The 20,579-nt window shown below is 43.7% G+C and overlaps 1 protein-coding gene and 1 long non-coding RNA gene across 5 annotated transcripts in view; one reads left to right on the forward strand and one right to left on the reverse strand.

Annotated features, from left to right (window-relative positions):
• Positions 1-20,579, reverse strand: part of LOC134209880 (homeobox protein orthopedia) — a 181,724-nt gene that overhangs the window by 41,760 nt on the left and 119,385 nt on the right. The window lies entirely within an intron of this gene.
• LOC134214697 (uncharacterized) lies at positions 1,065-2,289 on the forward strand. The gene is made up of 4 exons (XR_009979881.1): positions 1,065-1,388; positions 1,452-1,581; positions 1,645-1,729; positions 1,792-2,289. It is a non-coding gene; the product is annotated as an uncharacterized LOC134214697 (long non-coding RNA).

Below are 20,579 nucleotides of genomic sequence, written 5' to 3' on the forward strand. Positions count from 1 at the left end.
GGAATTCCTGGAGGAACTTCCGTAGGAATTCCTGGAGGAACTTCCGTAGGAATTCCTGGAGGAACTTCCGTAGGAATTCCTGGAGGAACTTCCGTAGGAATCCCTGGAGGAACTTCCGTAGGAATCCCTGGAGGAACTTCCGTAGGAATCCCTGGAGGAACTTCCGTAGGAATTCCTGGAGGAACTTCCGTAGGAACTCCTGGAGGAACTTCCGTAGGAATTCCTGGAGGAACTTCCGTAGGAATTCCTGGAGGAACTTCCGTAGGAATTCCTGGAGGAACTTGCGTAGGAATTCCTGGAGGAACTTCCGTAAGAATTCCTGGAGGAACTTCCGTAGGTATTCCTGGAGGAACTTCCGTAGGAATTCTTGGAGGAACTTCCGTAGGAATTCCTGGAGGAACTTCCGTAGGAATTCCTGGAGGAACTTCCGTAGGAATTCCTGGAGGAACTTCCGTAGGAATTCCTGGAGGAACTTCCGTAGAAATTCCTGGAGGATCTTCCGTAGGAATTCCTGGAGGAACTTCCGTAGGAATTCCTGGAGGAACTTCCGTAGGAATTCCTGGAGGAATTCTTGGAAAAGCTTCCTAAATGAACTTCCAGACGAAATCCGGGAGGAGTATCTGGAAGAATTTCCCAGAGGCACTTATGGAGAAATATCTGGAGAAATGTCCAAAGGATTTCTTGACTTTTGAAAAAACTCGTAGAGGAACTTCTGGAAGAATTCCTGGAGATACTTCTGAAGAAATTTTGGCGCTTGAAACTGGTTCACGCCGAACCACGCCGCCGCCAATCACCAAATGCGTGATGGCGCCACACCGCCGCCACTGGCTGCAAATGATCTATCAGGCCACCACCGGTAAAATATCAATCAGCGCATGGAAGTACCCGGAAGGTGGCCAATCCGATCGAAAACTATGTTACATTTGCTTCTGATTAGTGAGCATTAGACGCTAAAAATTAGCTAATAAGTCCAAAAACGACAAGCATACCGTTCTCACCATGCACGCACCAAAACAACTGACATCCGCATCAAAATCAGTAAAGATCATCAGAACATAATTTCTCTCAGTGTTCATTTCGAAAACGAACGGCTCATTCAAACGCACATCCATCACAGCGCAAAAGCCTTTTCGAACTGCGTCCGTCATCGTCTGACAGATCATCGACGATCAGGCAACCCATCCAGAGACAAACGTCACCGTACGAAACGCCATTCTCTTCGTTTTACCACGCGCGAAAAGTGGGAAAAATTAGTTCGCTGCAAATGAAGGCGCTAGGCGCCGTGTTTCATTAACGCCTATTTGAGGCCTAGTGAGTGTATAACGAACGGCGCAAACTAAACATTCGCCGGCTCGTAACAGACGGGAAAAACTGTGTACGCGGAATAGGTAACATCGAGAAAAGTTACTCTGTTGTGCCAATTTGCATAACCAATAATTCCCAACCCTCAGAAACACGCGCGGCAGTAGGAAAAACAGGACAAAATCTCATCCGGTAAACTAATCGCTGTGGGTGGGCTCGATCACTTTCCGTCGGATCACAGGAGTGGAAATCAGTCCCGAAAAAGGCAATAAAACCAAGGTAAGGATGAAAAGAAGAAGCATGTGATGGTCGTCTAACCTCACCATTTTCCGCCCAACACAGATCGTATGCACGCTCATGCACGGTCACGGCAACGCGGGTAGAATCGACGAGGTCCACGCTACTAGGATAAAAAGCACCCCATCGGGTAAGCATTCCACGACCGATTATGGTGTAACGGCACTAATGATGAATGCGTACCATTCACAGGGTGTTTTTGCCGAGCCAGTCCACGGTCAGGTTGCACGATTTAATCATTCCTACCGGACGGGTAGAGGGCCGTCGGATTATTTCGTCTAAGCTGTCAGATTTTTCCTACCGGACGGGTAGACGGCAAGTACCGGAACAAAGAGCGGGTGGTCGGAAGGGACCTGAAACAGCCCAGCCGGGTGAGAGCAGCCTCTTCGACGACGGGGGAGATCCAGTGACTCGGAGGGACCCCATCCAGTAGTTGGTCGCACTGGACGGCCAGAGGGGTCTCCAGCAGAGCACTTTCGAGGCGAGCTGAGGGAAAAATGCGTGCGTGGTGCGGCGGCAGACGTCCGTCCGTAATGAGAAGGTAGTGCCGGGGGACGCCCCGAGCACAAGTAGGGTACCGTGAGTGCCGAGAAGTACTGTAAGTAGAAAACTGTTAGATTGTAAGAGATGAGGAAAGAAAAGGGAAAGTAGAGAGAATGTAGGAGGAAGAAAGGAAAGCTTGGAAGAAGGGGAAAGACCCTAAATACATGTATGAAAATTTAGATTTGTGGCATTTTGTTTTGGTTGGTGCTTTGGCCCTCCAGTTTTGTGCATTTTAGTCCGCTTTGGTAGTTCTGCTCTACCCGCTAACCGGAGAACTCGCAATAACTACCGAAATGGATTCCAGTTTACTTGTTTTGCAAAATCAGGAAGTTTGACATGTCGCAAGATGGGTTCCAAGTTTGGACAAATATTGGCCACTTCCCCAAGAGAACCAGGCCCTGGAAGTACCCAAAGAGTGGCCAATTCAATCGAAAATCGCCGAAATGTACTCCAGTGTACTTGCTTTTCAAAATCACGAAGTTTGACATGTCGTAAGATGGGTTCCAAGATCGGACGAATATTGGCCACTTCCCCAAGGGAACCAGGCCCTGGAAGTACCCGGAGGGTGGCCAATTCGATCGAAAATCGCCGAGATTTACTCCATTGTACTTGTTTTGCAAAATCATGAAGTTTGACATGTCGCAAGATCGGTTCCTAGATTGAACGGATATTGGACACTTCCTCAAGGGAACCAGGCCCTGGAAGCACCCGGTGGGTGACCAATTCGATCGAAAGTCGCCGAAATGTACTCTAGTGTACATGTTTTGCAAAATCATGAAGTTTGACATGTCGCAAGATGGATTCCAAGATTCAACGAAAATTGGCCACTTCCCACGGTAAGCAGGCCCTGGAAGCACCCGGAGGGTAGCCAATTCGATCGAAAATCGCCGAAATGTTCTCCAGTGTACTTTTTTTGCAAAATCATGAAGTTTGACATGTCGCAAGATCAGTTCCAAGATTGAACGGATATTGGCCACTTCCGCAAGGGAACCAGGCCCTTGAAGTACCCGGAGGGTGGCCAATTTGATCGAAAATCGCCGAAATTTACTCCATTGTACTTGTTCTGCAAAATCATAAAGTTTGACATGTCGCAAGATAGATTCCAAGATTCAACGAAAATTGGCCACTTCCCAAGGGAACCAGGCCCTGAAATCACCCGGAGGGTGGCCAATTCGATCGAAAATCGCCGAAATGTACTCCAGTGTACTTGTTTTGCAAAATCATGAAGTTTGACATGCCGCAAGATGGGTTCCACGATTGAACGGATATTGGCCACTTCCCCAAGGGAACCAGGCCCTGGAAGCACCCGGAGGGTGGCCAATTCGATCGAAAGTCGCCGAAGTGTACTCCAGTGTACTTGTTTTGCAAAATCATGAAGTTTGACATGTCGCAAGATGGATTCCAAGATTCAACGAAAATTGGCCACTTCCCCAAGGGAACCAGGCCCTGGAAGCACCCGGAGGGTGGTCAATTCGATCGAAAGTCGCCGAAGTGTACTCCAGTGTACTTGTTTTGCAAAATCATGAAGTTTGACATGTCGCACGATGGATTTCGAAGCCGATCTGCCAGTGACCATTTTTTCCGGGAGGGAGGTAACCCCAGTACTCCCCGGAATATCTCCGGAACCATGGCCATTGCACAAAAATCGGTTCCTAAAACTATAGGAATTTTGTGATCGATTCCAGAAGATTGCTTGAAAATCCGTTAGAAATTGGCTGAGCTGCATGGTTTTGAATTTTGAGTTTTGTCGTAAAATGGGGGTTGGGGACGTACGTGTTAAGCACTTCCACAGTTATTAACTGCGAGGTTTCTAAGCCAGGTTACCAGTTTTGCATTCGTATATCATGAGGCTAACACGATGATACTTTTATGCCCAGGGAAGTCGAGACAATTTCCAATACAAATTTCCTAGACCGGCACTGGGAATCGAACCCAGCCACCCTCAGCATGGTCTTGCTTTGTAGCCGCGCGTCTTACCGCACGGCTAAGGAGGGCCCCCACATACACACACAAATCTCAATTCTCGATCGGTATATAACAGTCTATGAGTCTCCGGGCCTTCTATTAAAAGTTTGTTTTTGGAGCGAACATATAGCCGAACATATGATTCATCACTTGGAATCATTTGTATCAGACTAAGAATATTTTAATTTGCTCTCTGGATAGTTTCGTATCGCGTCAAGTTTAAGTGGACTCCCAATAAAACCCAAATCGCAAGTTTGCGGTTGCATATAGAATACAGAATATATCCTTTGGATAATCATATTGTAGTCTGCGGTGTCGATTTTCACGCATCATTGACACACCCATGTTTACAAAAAATAACCCTCATATCAACCAATTTACTGGCTTTATCATTATTATTTTTATTCCACAACGTAGTCAACGTCCCTACTTTTAACTCGCTAGGGAAAAGCCTTCGCTTTACTGGTCGGGAAATAAAAAGCCCATCAAACGATAACGATGATACGCTTGATTTTAATATTTCAACCCTTCGCTGACTGCAGCAGTCGTCGTGACTGTGCGCGGCACCTGAAGTCAAAAGTAAGCTACTTTTCACTTTTCCCGGGGTCGCCCCATACGGAGCGCCTACACGTACGGGACTTGATAATGCATTCACTTGGCAGTAGATGCCATATCTATTCTTTTATTTGATGTGATGTGGATTTACTTTGACGACAGGATGGTTTTACGACGATCTAAGATTGATGATCTCAATTGTGATCTAACTGACTATAACCTTCCTAATGTCGGGTTGTCTTGCTTTATTAAATCCAAAATGATTCTCAGGGATCAACTTTTCTGTTCCATTGGATGGCTCCTGTAATACACATCGTTTTCATTATATTAAATTGAAATTATGTGGCATATTTTTGTTAATTAACAGAGGAATCATCGTAGATTCGCATTTTCCACTCGGAACTGCAATTCAATCATGAAATTCATGTCAATATTACGGTTGCCAAAACATTTCCTGGTAGCAGCAGCAACCTTTATCAGAACCGAACACAAATGGAATGAATAGTAGTATTTGAGAAACGGAGCCACCTGAATTGGAAATCGTTGAAATGCAATATGCGTGCGCCAATATAGACAGTTGGGGTAACAACCAAAAAATGGAATATTTTCCTGTCCCTGTGTGTTATCCACCAATGTTGTTGATTTCATGCCAGAATTGCCTACACAGGGAGAAGGGAGAGATCGAGTCATTGCGATTTGAATTTAGTTGCAATAGAGTACAAATTGGAAACAGATTGAATTCGATGCAGACTCGGTGAGACATCGGCGAATTTCGGAGGATCTGGCGATGGGGGAGGAATAGTTTCAGATATTGGTTTTCATATTTTCCAACGGGAAAATGCCTTTTGGGTATGATTTCCGAATCGAAGGGGAAGGTTAAAAAAGGGAGTTGGGATATATTGAAATGAAATAGTTTTCACTTGGATTTGCCATACAATAGGAATAAATTGTATATCGCATCGATGAAGAATACCTAGATTAATTTTTTGAATTTGATAGTGATAAGAATTTTCATCAGAAAATTGTGGACATCAAATCCACTCATGTCTATATCCAATGCTGATCAACTGATGGATATATATTAGTTGGAAAGAACGCTACGTATGCCCATTGCCCACTTTACAAATAATGCAACCGAAGACGACAACTTGGTAGATGTTCATCAAGGAGTGCGCTGTGTCATTGCAGGCACCGTTGGCAGTGATCTTCAATAAGTCACTGCATGAGGGATCATTCCCTGAACTATGGAAAACGGCCGCCATCACTCCGATATTTAAATCGGGTGACAAACACGAAGTCGAAAACTACCGAGGTATATCTATTTTATGCTGCTTAGGAAAAGTCTTCGAAGAGCTTGTCCATAACGTATTGTACGCCGCATCCCAGCCACTGCTATCCGATTTTCAACACGGTTTTGTGAAGAAGCGATCAACCACATCGAACCTAATGTCGTATGTGAATTATATCTCGAAAGAGATCGAGGCTCGACATCAAGTAGATGCAATATATTTCGACTTCTCTAAGGCCTTCGACAAAGTTCCCCACGAGCTCACTATCCAGAAATTCAAATATCTGGGTTTTCCCGACTGGATAACGCAATGGCTGCATTCATATTTAAGTGGAAGAAAGGCCTTCGTCAGATTGAATAGCTCTCGTTCACGCGCGTTTACCATTACGTCCGGTGTCCCGCAAGGAAGTGTACTTGGACCTTTAATCTTTGTACTGTTTATAAACGACCTATGTAGTCGGCTAAAATCGGGCCATTTACTGTATGCTGACGACCTAAAAATATTTAAAGTAATCTCATCGCATCTCGATTGTTGTGCGCTTCAAGCCGATCAAAGCCGGAAAATGGAATGGCTCTCAACATAAGCAAATGCAAAGCTATATCGTTTTCTCGCCAAAATACACGTATCGAAAATGGGTATACGATAGGTTCCACTCAATTAAAACGTGTAGATTTGATCCGCGATTTGGGGTGACCATTGATACCAAGCTTCGTTTTAATGAGCACATCAGCATGACTACCGCGAAAGCATTTGCTGCATTGGGTTTCATTCGTCGAAATACAAAGGACTTCACGGACATCTATGCACTCAAAGCACTGTACTGTTCAACGGTGCGAAGCATCTTGGAGTATGCAGTATGTGTGTGGTCCCCATACCACGTGACACAATCTATCAGGATTGAAAAGGTTCAACGATGTTTTATCAGATACGCCCTCCGTCGGCTTCCCTGGAATGATCCTGTAAACCTCCCGGACTATTCCAGCCGCTGCAAACTTATAGGGCTGGAGACACTTGCGCTTCGTCGGACTAATCTGCAAAGGCTGTTTGTTTTTGATATTTTAAAAAATGTCGTGCAGTGTCCATATTTATTGCAAAACGTTACGTTTTACGCTCCTTCTCGGCATCTGCGTGAACGCGATCTTATTATGATTCAGCGTCACAGGACGTCATATGGTTTTAACAACCCTCTGGAAAACTGTTTTCGGTCGTTTAATAGTGCAAGTGCTGTTTTTGATTTTAATGTGTCTAAACTAGTTTTTAAGAATAGAATAAGAAATATTAGATAAGAAGCAGTCTGAGGAGTTTTATAATTCAAGACGAAGAAATAAATAAATAAATAACGATTTCAAATTATGACATTATTAGTTTCTTTGCGGAATATATATTTAGTATTTGTTACATCATTTTATGTAAATTTTGAGGATGATATCAACAGACCTTCTTTTTGTTAAGGTTAAAAAAGGGGATACATAATAGCAACTGCTTTATAGATAGGTGAAGACATCCCACTAAAGATTTTTTTCTTCAATACTATGCTTCTTTCGAGAATCATAGGAACCAGAACAATGCCAAAATAAGTGTGAAACAGATAAAAATACCAAAGAGTAATAAATATATATAACCAAGAGCGTCTGGCCAATCTCAATCACCACATCGATAATAACACAGACATCAAGCCAAAACCAACATAACTTAATCGAAACTATGAATAAATGGCTCGTCGTGAGCGAGAAACCAATTTTCCTCCAATTCATCTTTCCGAAGCATCGAAATCTCTCCCCTTCCGGAACAATGTGTCCGATTGGGACATCCGAATGATTAATTGCCTATCTCAATATGTTCCATTTGTCCGCGTGAGTCCGATCCATTTGCACCCCCAAACCGAAACGAACCTTCCCAACGGAACTTTTAGGATAGAAAATCTTTCACCCGGATGAGATTTATGGTTCGCTGTTCAAGGTCCGAGCCAACTTCGAAGATTCCCTCAAGACGTTTCCACACACTACTACAGCTTAAAGCTCCCAGATGCGAAACATGCGAACGAAAGTATCCTTCGAATTGCTGATGTGTGGCCAGCGCAATTCCAAGCACCGCAAAATGCTTTCCGCCAGATGCTGTCGGTGCGTGGTCGGTCACAGACGAGAACGGGAAAAATGCTTTCCCATTTCCCATTCCCCTTTCTATCGCCGCTCTGTGTCTATTTTCTTGTAATAGCAAAGTTAGAGCAACTGCTGCTGCCTCTGCCGCTGCTGAAAAATATGGTTCACCATGGAATTCCCAGCGGAGATGGAAGCTACAAGTAAAACTACTTTAGATCCGACTGAAATATAAATGATGGAAATAAAAATCCATGAAACGGAGAGGAGTGAATCGGAAAAGTCAGTTTGATTTTTTTTTCACCATCATCGTGTTTTGTTTAGTGACTTTTGCCGTCTGTGCTGGTCGCTTGGTGGCGATGATGTTGCCAAGCGAGCACCGAGTGCAATGGTTTCCACCCGGTGCGGTGGCTGTGTGGGCTGATGTGGTGCTGGAAGAAATGAAGCTTTCAGTGAGAAGTTCCTTGGAAATGAAGAGATTTTTCTCCATTTGCCACTAGTGGATATCTGCAACCATGGTATGGAAGACAAGACAAGAAGATGAAACAACGTTCCAGGAGGAGTGATAGTTTTGAGAGATTTTAAAATTTCATACCCATCAGAGTGAAGCATTTCTTCCGTTTGATTTGATTTAGGGATTTGGTTTTTATAGCTATTGATACGAAGCGTCGAGAGAAGATGGATTTAATGTGGTAGTATTCCCAAAGGGGTGGCAGACAGGAAACATTAATTGTGCATTACTTGGTAAGTATAGGGCTGTGTTTGGAGTTTTGTTTTTTCTCTTCAAGAATGATAGATTTTTCATGGTTTGAAAACTTGGTCGTCAAAATGTTGAAGCTTTATATTCGCATCTGAATTATTTGCTTTATTTTTCAATTGAGGTGAGGTGGTTATGAATTTAAGAACTTTAGAGGAAGCAAAGGAGAGTAGTGCAGAAAAGCTTAATATTCAGTAGACGAGCTACAAAATTTTTCTAATTATTTACGATGAAATGGGGCTACGAATTGGTGAGTTGACCTCTGGGCCATATTTTAAGTATCACATCTATTACAGCCAGTGGTGGCGAGATCGCAAAGTATGGAGTAAGTTTCGAAGTGCTTGGTAAACAGCAGCAACGAATCATTAGAAGGAGGCTGGTAAGTGATCGCATCTGCGTGTTGATAAATAAGGGCACCAACCAACGACAAACCCGATGATTTAAAGGACGAGTTCTAATAGCGTCTAGACAAGACCTACGGAAACTTCCCAATACACGACATGAAAGTCATCAGTCATTAGAAAGGAGAGCCTCAAAACGACTAACAATGACAACGGCCTGAGGCTAGTAAATTTTGCCGCAGCGAGAGGAATGACTATTTGTAACATCTATTTTGCACGCAAGAAAATTCGAAATCATACCTGGAGACACCCGAATGGCGACACGTGTGGTAGACGGTCGACATTTTTCAAATGTCATAGATGTGTGGACCTGCCGAGGCTAAAATATCGACGCCGTACCTCACAAGGAAACTAACGGAAAGGCTGGTTGGATGTGGGTGCCAAAACATGACAAATGAGAAAAACCAGACCAGTAGCCGCATGATTGTAGTGGCTACAAGCCAAAATAGATAATGAAGATCTAAGGTCGTATAAGATACGGCAGACTTCAGTGAGTTGGTCATTAAGTGCGACTGTTGGAAGAAAGAATGGCGAAAACAATATTCAACAGAGAGCCGGATAGAGACCGGCGACTTCGTGGAAGGCCAAGAACACGCTGGCTGCACTACAATACTAGGCATACGTGTATCGACGCTGTAACCAACCAGGTATTCAGGTAGGTATGAAGAATTGACGGCAGCTGAGAAAAAATCTTCAACAGCGTACGACGAAAAAGTACTCTTGGAGGCAGAGAAAATAATTTTCAGAAATGCGCGGAAGTTCTACACAGCGGCACGTAAAGTGACCGCTGCAAGAATTATTTAACAGCGGTATGTCTACCTAGGCGCCCACTTTCTGTGGTATAAATTTCACGGTGTTTCGTGCATCAAGTCAAAAATTATTCTAGATGGAAGCCTCCTTTCAAGAGGCTCGGAAGCCTCCTTTCAAGAGGCTCGAAAGCCTCCTTTCAAGAGGCTCGGAAGCCTCCTTTCAAGAGGCTCGGAAGCCTCCTTTCAGGAGGCCCAGCATCCTTTCAAGAGGCTCAGAGCCTCCTTTCAAGAGGCTCAGAAGCCTCCTTTCAAGAGGCCTGGAAGCCTCCTTCAAGAGGCTCAGGCCTCCGTTCGAAAGGCTCGTAAGCCTCTTTTCGAGAGGCCCGGAAGCCTCTTTTCGAGAGGCCCGGAAGCCTCCTTTCAAGAGGCACGGAAGCCACGTTTCAAGAGGCACGGAAGCCTCCTTTCAAGAGGCTCGGAAGCCTCCTTTCAAGAGGCTCGGAAGCCTCCTTTCAAGAGGCTCGGAAGCCTCCTTTCAAGAGGCCCGGAAGCCCCCTTTCAAGAGGCACGGAAGCCTCCTTTCAAGAGGCCTCAAGCCTCCTTTCAAGAGGCTCAGGAAGCCTCCTTTCAAGAGGCACGGAAGCCTCCTTTCAAGAGGCACGGAAGCCTCCTTTCAAGAGGCACTGGGCCTCCTTTCAAGAGGCTCAGAGCCTCCTTTCAAGAGGCCTGGAAGCCTCCTTTCAAGAGGCTCAGCCTCCTTTCAAGAGGCTCAGAAGCCTCCTTTCAAGAGGCTCAGAAGCCTCCTTTCAAGAGGCTCAAGCCTCCTTTCAAGAGGCTCAGAAGCCTCCTTTCAAGAGGCTCAGAAGCCTCCTTTCAAGAGGCCTGGAAGCCTCCTTTCAAGAGGCTCAGAGCCTCCTTTCAAGAGGCCTCAAGCCTCCTTCAAGAGGCTCCAGAAGCCTCCTTTCAAGAGGCTCGGAAGCCTCCTTTCAAGAGGCTCGGAAGCCTCCTTTCAAGAGGCTCGGAAGCCTCCTTTCAAGAGGCTCGGAACCCTCCTTTCCAGAGGCTCGGAACCCTCCCTTCCAGATGCCCGGAAGCCCCCCTTCAACAGGCTCAGAAGCCTCCTTTCAAGAGGCTCAGCCTCAGAGCCTCCTTTCAAGAGGCTCAGGAAGCCTCCTTTCAAGAGGCTCAGAAGCCTCCTTTCAAGAGGCCTCAGGCCTCCTTTCAAGAGGCCTGGAAGCCTCCTTTCAAGAGGCTCCAGCCTCCTTTCAAGAGGCCTGGAAGCCTCCTTTCAAGAGGCTCAGGCCTCCTTTCAAGAGGCTCAGGCCTCCTTTCAAGAGGCTCAAGCCTCCTTTCAAGAGGCTCAGAAGCCTCCTTCAAGAGGCCCCAGCCTCCTTTCAAGAGGCCCGGAAGCCTCCTTTCAAGAGGCTCAGAGCCTCCTTTCAAGAGGCTCAGGCCTCCTTCAAGAGGCCCCAGCCTCCTTTCAAGAGGCCTGGAAGCCTCCTTTCAAGAGGCCCGGAAGCCTCCTTTCAAGAGGCCTGGAAGCCTCCTTTCAAGAGGCTCAGGCCTCCTTTCAAGAGGCTCAGAGCCTCCTTTCAAGAGGCTCAAGCCTCCTTTCAAGAGGCTCAAGCCTCCTTTCAAGAGGCTCAGAAGCCTCCTTCAGGAGGCTAAGAAGCCTCCTTTCAAGAGGCTCAGAAGCCTCCATTCAAGAGACTCAGAAGCCTCCTTTCAAGAGGCTCAGAAGCCTCCTTTCAAGAGGCACGGAAGCCTCCTTTCAAGAGGCACGGAAGCCTCCTTTCAAGACGCTCAGAAGCCTCCTTTCAAGAGGCTCAGAAGCCTCCTTTCAAGAAGCTCAGAAGCCTCCTTTCGAGAGGCTCAGAAACCTCCTTTCAAGAGGCTCAGAAGCCTCCTTTCAAGAGGCTCAAGCCTCCTTTCAAGAGGCTCAGAAGCCTCCTTTCAAGAGGCTCAGAGCCTCCTTTCAAGAGGCTCAGAAGCCTCCTTTCAAGAGGCCTCAGAAGCCTCCTTCAAGAGGCTCAGAAGCCTCCTTTCAAGAGGCCTCAGAAGCCTCCTTTCAAGAGGCTCAGGCCTCCTTTCAAGAGGCCTGGAAGCCTCCTTCAAGAGGCTGGAAGCCTCCTTTCAAGAGGCCTCAGAAGCCTCCTTTCAAGAGGCTCAGAGCCTCCCTTTCAAGAGGCCTCGGAAGCCTCCTTTCAAGAGGCCTCGGAAGCCTCCTTTCAAGAGGCCTGGAAGTCTCCTTCAAGAGGCTCAAGTCTCCTTTCAAGAGGCCTCAGCCTCCTTCAAGAGGCTCAGAGCCTCCTTTCAAGAGGCCTCGGAAGCCTCCTTCAAGAGGCCTGGAAGCCTCCTTTCAAGAGGCTCAAGCCTCCTTCAAGAGGCCTGGAAGCCTCCTTTCAAGAGGCCTCGGAAGCCTCCTTTCAAGAGGCCTGGAAGCCTCCTTTCAAGAGGCCTGGAAGCCTCCTTTCAAGAGGCTCAGCTCCTTCAAGAGGCCTGGAAGCCTCCTTTCAAGAGGCCTCAAGCCTCCTTTCAAGAGGCCTCAGAAGCCTCCTTTCAAGAGGCCTCGGAAGCCTCCTTTCAAGAGGCTCAGAAGCCTCCTTCAAGAGGCCTGGAAGCCTCCTTTCAAGAGGCCTCAAGCCTCCTTTCAAGAGGCTCAGAAGCCTCCTTTCAAGAGGCCTGGAAGCCTCCTTTCAAGAGGCCTGGAAGCCTCCTTTCAAGAGGCCTCAGCCTCCTTTCAAGAGGCTCAGAAGCCTCCTTTCAAGAGGCCGGAAGCCTCCTTTCAAGAGGCTCTGTAGCCTCCTTTCAAGAGGCTCTGAAGCCTCCTTTCAAGAGGCTCGGAAGCCTCCTTTCAAGAGGCTCGGAAGCCTCCTTTCAAGAGGCTCGGAAGCCTCCTTTCAAGAGGCTCGGAAGCCTCCTTTCAAGGGGCTCGGAAGCCTCCTTTAAAGATAATAATGCTTTTTTCTTCTTTTAGCCGAACCACACATTTCTTTTGCATCCAGTTAAAATTGGGTGACTTGGAGTCAGATGTATCAAGTATCACAGTTTTGATTGTTACATCAATACCGTCTTCGTCTTCTTAATCGAGCATTATTGGTGATGAGCAGGTATCTACATTTTCCAAAGATTGGCTGAGTAGCCCATCTTTTTAGTTTTCTGAATTACTTTTGTATTCCAGCAATGTTCCCATTTTCTATATACCGTCCCTTTCCCTTTTCGACACACAAAGAGCGGCTTTAGTGTAGGTGATACTCATTCACTTTGTTATGCCTTATCAATGTTCGCGGACTTTAAACCTAATCCACTCTGAGGATTGTGTCGACTAACTTAATCAAGTGTTATCTTATTACACAATTCTACGAATTATTACACCCGAAAAAAAGCGAAAATGTCGGAAAAATTGAAAACATTGGCGAGCGCAGTTACACAGAGCTTAGTAATTTTACCACAAAGGGGATGTCCAAAAGGTGGAGTTTAATCACCTTTATTGTGGTCATTAGTCGTTGACAAACTAATGCAGAAATTGACTGGCCTTGTATTTTAGGTAATATGATATGCTGATGATGTGAGTATCATCGTGCGTGGTAAGCAATGGATTTTTCTTTATATCTTATATCCAAGGCTGGCTCGTCTCGTAAGGAAAAAAGAGAATATTATTTATTGCCGTATGCAATCTGCACTGAATTTGACTTCAAATAGGTGTAAAAAGAGCGTCATTCCTATGAAAACAGCACAGCAAACGAGGATTAAAAAGATTTATAGAACTGAGTGAGAAAGCGACTCAAAAGTTACTAAACTAGACAAGAAAATTATAAGCGTAATTACTTGTTTGTTTACAGGTCTCTACCCTAGTAGATATCATATACAAAATCGGAGAAATTTCGGATTCAGAGTGTCGTTTTTGCAAACAGAAAACTGGAACCGCGCAGGGCTCCACAAAAAAAAGTACTTGGTGACTGGCAGAGAACATAGCAGTCCAAACGCTGTTGGTCCTGAGGTGGAAAAGGATGGGATACGAAATGAAGTTGTCGATGAATTCATATATCTTGGAACACTCATTACATGTGATAATGATGTTAGCCGCGTGGTGATAATACGTGTTGCGGCTGCTAATGTTTCGTAGTTTACAGATACGGACAGAACCAGCGCTACACACATACTATCAATTTCTCGAAGTGATTGAGCGGAAAATATAACGTTCAATACTTGGGCAATCCGAACGAGCAACCTTGAACATGACATACCATTTGGTTTTACTCCGGGCACCACGGAGTGTACGACCATCATAGGTATGGATATTCAAAATCGTGCACAATCTGGTCGGTTTCACTAACCAGGTGAACGAAAATCGAAACAGCTGTAGCTCTATAGTCTTGAATAATAAAATTACCCTACCATCCGTAGCAGTTTTCAAAACTCATCCAGCTTTTCACACCACACACACACGTGATCACTCCCCCGAGGGCGTCTGCCGGCAGGAAATGACTAAGGCCGAAATTTGTCTGTGTTTATGACGTGAACCATCTAGGCCGCGCGGTTCGGTTGGACGGTCGTTCGGCGCGGTGTTCGCCCGTGGAGGAATCCCATCCAATAAATAATGTACAATCCCACCGCACACACATCGCCGAACCATCCTTTCTCTGCCAACGCAGCAGACGGTTGTTCCGGGATCCCCTGCTGCGTCGGTCGTCAGTCGCCGCGCATACACGCGGCCCAATGCCCGTTTGATGATGTAGACGAAGGCGAGGGAAAATTCCAATTGTTCGTCACACGCCACCACCACCCAAGGGGGTCCAATCCTTCGTTCGGGGGGGAGTGTGAGTGATGAAAAATCTGTGTCTCCTGCCAAATGCGAAGGAAAAGTCCGACAGGCAGGCCCTGCCGACGGGGAGTCGCAAAAACAGATAAGGGACGGGGGTGTGAAAATAAATCTTTCCCGAGTAAATCTATTTGGGATTAATAGCACATTACTGGCCGCACTATTTATCATGTTGGGAAAATCTTTCCGGCTTGCCCACCCTCGTTGGAGGTTGGTTGGGTAATGCCGAGGGAATGACTTTTTGATTTTCGTGTCGGTCGTTTGAGGGTGCAGCCTTGAGGGTGACTTTCACTCATCAGTTTCACGCCTAATTTCGCCGGAATTGGAGCGGAATTCGGTCAGAGAGCATTGTTATGCTGTCATCGTTGAATTATTCTAACAAAGGAAAAACGGGTTCTGCATTCCCGGATCATCATTTATAATGACCTTATTATCGGAACAGAATAAGTGCATTACTTGCATCCATCATTCAGCTGCATTTATTATAAGACTGGTAATGTGAAAGCAGAATGTTGTTTCAATAAAAAAAAGTTATATGTAGAGCAAAAAAACTTTACCAATCCAATTTCGGTACTCTAGAAATAGGTGGACGTTTTACCTTTCCAACTTTTGACCTTCGTAAAACAATCCACCAACAATAACTGAAAACTTCCGTCGAAGATAGAGAAGAACATCCAGCACCAACGTCGCTGCTGAAATGTGGATGAGTAAATAAAGCTGGGACTAATAAATATTTTGGCAGGATGGTGTGAAATTTTGTACTAATGACGTTTTCCTCACGTTATTCATCGTTCGGTGGCGGGGTCTGCACCGATTCTACCTGCTTCTTCTTGAGCAGCCCGGCGCGTCAGTAATGAAACTACTGGCTTTGCGAGATCAAACAGCCGTTTGAGCTGCACCTTGACCAGCACCAGAAGCATTCGCCGTTGTCGCCACAGTTCTTCTTAGTCTCCTCGGTGTAACGTCCGTCTCTGGTGGTGGTGCCGTTCGGAATTGTTAGATGCCATGGATATGTGATACTGATGCTGAAGCGTTTGCTCAAGTGTAAACAATCAGGTGGACGCAGGTAGAGCACCTCCGGAACTTCACAGTTTCCAATGCAAATGGGTTTTAAGATGAACAAACAAAGAGCGCCTAAGGCTGCCAGTAATGGGTGGAATGAGTCAAACGGAATATGATCAGAAACCGGTTGTTGTTTTCGGAATTGGAGCTACCGCTCACAAATCGTTTGTTCTGAATAGTGGAACAAAATTGCTTATTAGAGTCCATTCGAGGGAAAGGTATCAATTAGAATTGTCACTCCCACAGGTAGTGCCAATCTTATACAATCCTTCGCACTTACAAATATGTTTATTCTTTCTTTTCGCATTTGGTACATTTACTCTGATTTGTGGCCAATTGTATGACTAACCGGAGCTGACTATTTGATGGACGCAATAGAGGCACAAGTAAACCACAGCTCCTGGACTCTTGCCTTCCACAGCTTCAGTACCGGCGATATGTCCTTGAAAACCATTGGTTCTGGATGCTGTGGGTATTTTTTGCGTTGTTATCCTGAGTTGTTGCTGGCACCTGTCGTGGCAGTCTATGTCCTCAACAGCCTTTATTAGGCTGGTAAGTTATGCTATCAATTATCGCCTACAAAGCCGTTGCCCCCATATGATTGGTCCTGAGGAACCGAGAGAAGATCTGCAATAATTTTACTTAAAACCGACTATTGACCTCCATTAACCGGAAATAAGGTAGAAATGTTGATTCGCGGTCGAACGATATCGCAAGAACTTTTACGATCTTCCGGTTGGGAATCGGCTGCACACCTAAATTTACCTCATTGATTCTTCAGAGGATTTCCAAAATTTATTTCAAGTGGACGAAACCCATGATAAATATTGTTTGATTTTAGCTAACTATACCTTTTGTAATATATGTTCCATTGATTCAGTTTTCACCAACTGTTTGACAGTTGATGAAAAGATCAAGTAAACCAAGAATTCCTCAAGGAGATTTTGTTTTATCCAGTTGTACTTCAATTAACTATTTCAGGTTATTAAACTTTGGCCAATCAATATAATAAAGTGGAAGCAGACACATTTTAGTTTTTTAATTTTATTTCTTTTAGATTTCATTTTTTTGTTTATGAATCCTTCGAAGTCGATTATTTTTATCTTCGTTCCAAATTTATAAATTCCACAGAATGATTATCTAAAAGATAAGTTAGATAGTTAAGGTAATTGTAAATCTTTTTAAATCTCCTAACCCGAATGTTTTTAAATCGTTTGATGTTTTGTTAAACTACATCAATAATTTGAAGTCGTTTAGAATAATTTTGAACCTTTTTGGATCATTTACTGCGAAAAAATCAACGATGTGAAGAAATCAAGTGCTGCTTGGGACACACACACATACAGACATCACCTCTGTTCGTCGAGCTGAGTCAATCGGTATATAACACTATGGGTCTCCGGGCCTTCTATCAAATGCTCATTTTTGGAGTAATCCTATAGGCTTTTGGTACGACTTTGTTGTACGAGAAAGGCAAAAAGGGAAATCAATTCATTCATGATAATCTATATCTATATATCTATATATATATATATATATATATATATATATATAAAACTCAATGTTTGTATGTTTGTATGTATGTTTGTATGTATGTTCCAGCATAACTTCTGTAACCATTTACCGATTTTAACCAAATTTGGAACACACATTCTTTATCTTAAGGAGACGACGATAGGGGGGTTAGGCATGTTCTTTGGAAAAGGGGGAGGGTGTGGGGGGAGGGGTATTGTTTAGATATCGATCAACTCAGTGTAAATTCTGAACCCCTTGGCCGATTTCAACCAAATTTGGAACACAAATTTTTTATCTCACAGAAGGAACGATAGAAGGGTTAAGCATGCTCCTTGGAAAAGGGGGAGGGTGTGGGGGAGGGGTATTGCTTAATTATCGATCAACGCAGTGTAAATTCGATTTCGACCAAATTTGGAACACAAATTATTTATCTTATGGAGACGACAATAGGGGGTTAAGCATGCTCTTTGGAAAAGAGGGAGGGTATAGGGTTTGAGGGGTATTGCTTAGTGTAAATTCTGAACCCCTTGGCCGATTTCAACCAAATTTGGAACACAAATTCTTCATCTTAAGGACACGACGATAGGGGGTTGAGCATGCTCTTTAGAAAAGGAGGAGGGTGTGGGGAGGAGGGTTATTGCTTAGTTATCGATAAACTCAGTTTAAATTCTGAACCGGTTTCAAACAAATTCGGAACACAAATTCTTTATCATAAGGAGACGACGATAGGAGGTTAGGGCCAATCTTTACAAAAGAGAGAGGGTATGGGGGGAGGGGTATTGTTTAGTAATCGATCAACTCAATGTAAATCCTGAGCCTCATGACCGAATTGAACCGAATTTGTATCAAATATTGTCTGTCCTAAGGAAGTGATTTTAGTGGATGTGGTTAAGTCATTTTGAAAGGGGGAAGGTGTGGGAGAGGGGTATTGTTTAGTTATCGGTCAATTCAGCATGACTTCTGAACCCATTTATCGATGTCCATTGTTTAGAAAACGACTTAATTTAAAATCCCTCTTATTTAGTACATCCGAGGTTCTTTGACATTGTACAATGCTCCGAAAACAAATTGCCCGAATTCCTTAAAAATAGCAAATCCTCGACAATAACATTTTCCAGGTAATAACATTTCCCCAAAAATGACTAACAAAAATGATATTTCCCGAAAATGATACTTCCCAATACACATATCCCAGAATATGACATTTCCCTGAAAATGATATATCCCTGAATGAAGCAGGCCATTAACATAACACTATTTGGCCTAATGTCATTCGACATGAAGGACATTTGGGATAATTATGAACAGCATCAGAAAAATCTTGCATAGAAAGCAAGCATTTGCTGGGTATAAAACAATGATAATTGTTTATGCTCAGTGAAAAGCAATAATTAATGTGCTTCCTTCTTTAAAAGTAGGCATTTTCCCGGAATAAGGCAATGGTGGGTGTGATCTCTTCTTTAAAAATATGCGTTGCCCGGAATATGGCATCGATGGATGTATTTCCTTCTTTAGAAATAGACGTTTGCCCGGAATAAGACCTTTCAAACCCACGATCCCTTCAGTCAATGTTTCCAAAAGCCTTCTTTAAATCAAATGATAAAGTATAAATAAGTGAACACAATTACCCTGATGATCAATGGGTTTTATCATTTTCCGATTGTAAAAGAAAACTGCAAACCAAACTTGCAATTCCGAGCAAAGCCGGGTACCTAAAGCTAGTATGTTAATAAAATGGCCATTGATAATTCCATTGATAATTTGATTGTTGTAATATATTTCTAGTTATCTTGTTTTGTATTCTTAATAATTTGTGGATTACAGAATTACAAAGTCAAATCAATTTTTCGTGGAACACAATGGAAACGTGTCCCAACCCAACACTATCTCCCAAACTTACAAAGTTACACCGAAATATTGTGAAAAATAAATAAATTTCAATCGACAGTTGCGCAAAACAAATGCTGGTTTTTTTTATTTTTTGAAGTTCTTCGTTCACCTCGCCACTGATATCAATCATTTTGATCGCGGAAAGCAGATTTTAGCGTAAAATGAAAAGTTAAGTTACAAAAATTTGTTCCATTTTGCGAACTCATTTTTAATGATGACAATATTAACAACGATTTGTAAAATATAAGTAGTGAATGATTAAAAAAAAAGTGGTAAAGCAATTGATGAGTGGCAACAGATGAGAAGAAAGTAGTGATAAATGCGAGTGAGAAACCTCAGTTCACTTACTCATCATTTTTCACTTTTTATTTCGGGCTTTTCACTTTCCACTGTGAAAAGTGAGAACTGAGAAGTAAGAAGATAGACTACTCACTGCTCACTCCTCACTCATAAGAGAACAATAAATAGAAGAATGTGAAAAAAGGTGTGTGAAGTGATAAATAAGACGTCTTCTGACTTCTTATTTCTCAAATCTCACTTTTCATCTCACACTTCTATTTGTTTACCTCCTACTTTTCTATATTGTTCGGTCACATTTTCATATGACTTGTTCGGCCAAACGACATTTCTAGCCGTATGTTCAGTCAAATAACCCTTCCCGCCAAACGACCACTTCGGCCAAATGACTTTATGGCTTTGGCTTTCGACTTTCAGCCAAATACGAACGACTTTCAGCCAAATACTGCTATTATCCTTTTCGGAAGTTTCCAATGACCAAATTCGTGATAGATACTTTTGAACCTAAAATATCAAAATGATATTTGATTTACTTATCATCGAGTTAAAAAATGATAACCATTTTAGTTATCCATATTATCCAGTGTGATAACATATTTAGTTATCAATTTGTCATCAGTCATCACTCTTTTTGCGACAAAAATAGTCGAATCTTCTTTTTTGCCAAAGCAATTACTACAAAAAAACAGGTGCTTATAGCAGGGTTCGTACTTTTCATTTCGATGAGATAAAATCGAGCGATTTTCGGGTCGGAGGAGAATCTTTTTTCGGAGTTTGCAGTGAAATACATCTTTCTCCCACCTTTCTGTTCTCTAGAGCGAAACCAGAAGATAAGTGAAAATCGTGTCTACTTGATGAATTTCTTTTTTCGTTTCATCGCTTTCACGCCTCACTTACCTTTTCGCGAAAAATTTCGGTAAGCAATTACAAAAATGTTATGACCGCAACGGGATTCGAACCTAGAACATCAACAAAAATGGAGATAGGATGCGGTCACTATAACCATACCACCACATAGCATGTAGAGTTTAGGCTGTTT

This window comes from Armigeres subalbatus, chromosome 2 (genome assembly GCF_024139115.2).
Source record: "Armigeres subalbatus isolate Guangzhou_Male chromosome 2, GZ_Asu_2, whole genome shotgun sequence".
NCBI classification, from domain to species: Eukaryota; Metazoa; Arthropoda; class Insecta; order Diptera; family Culicidae; genus Armigeres; species Armigeres subalbatus.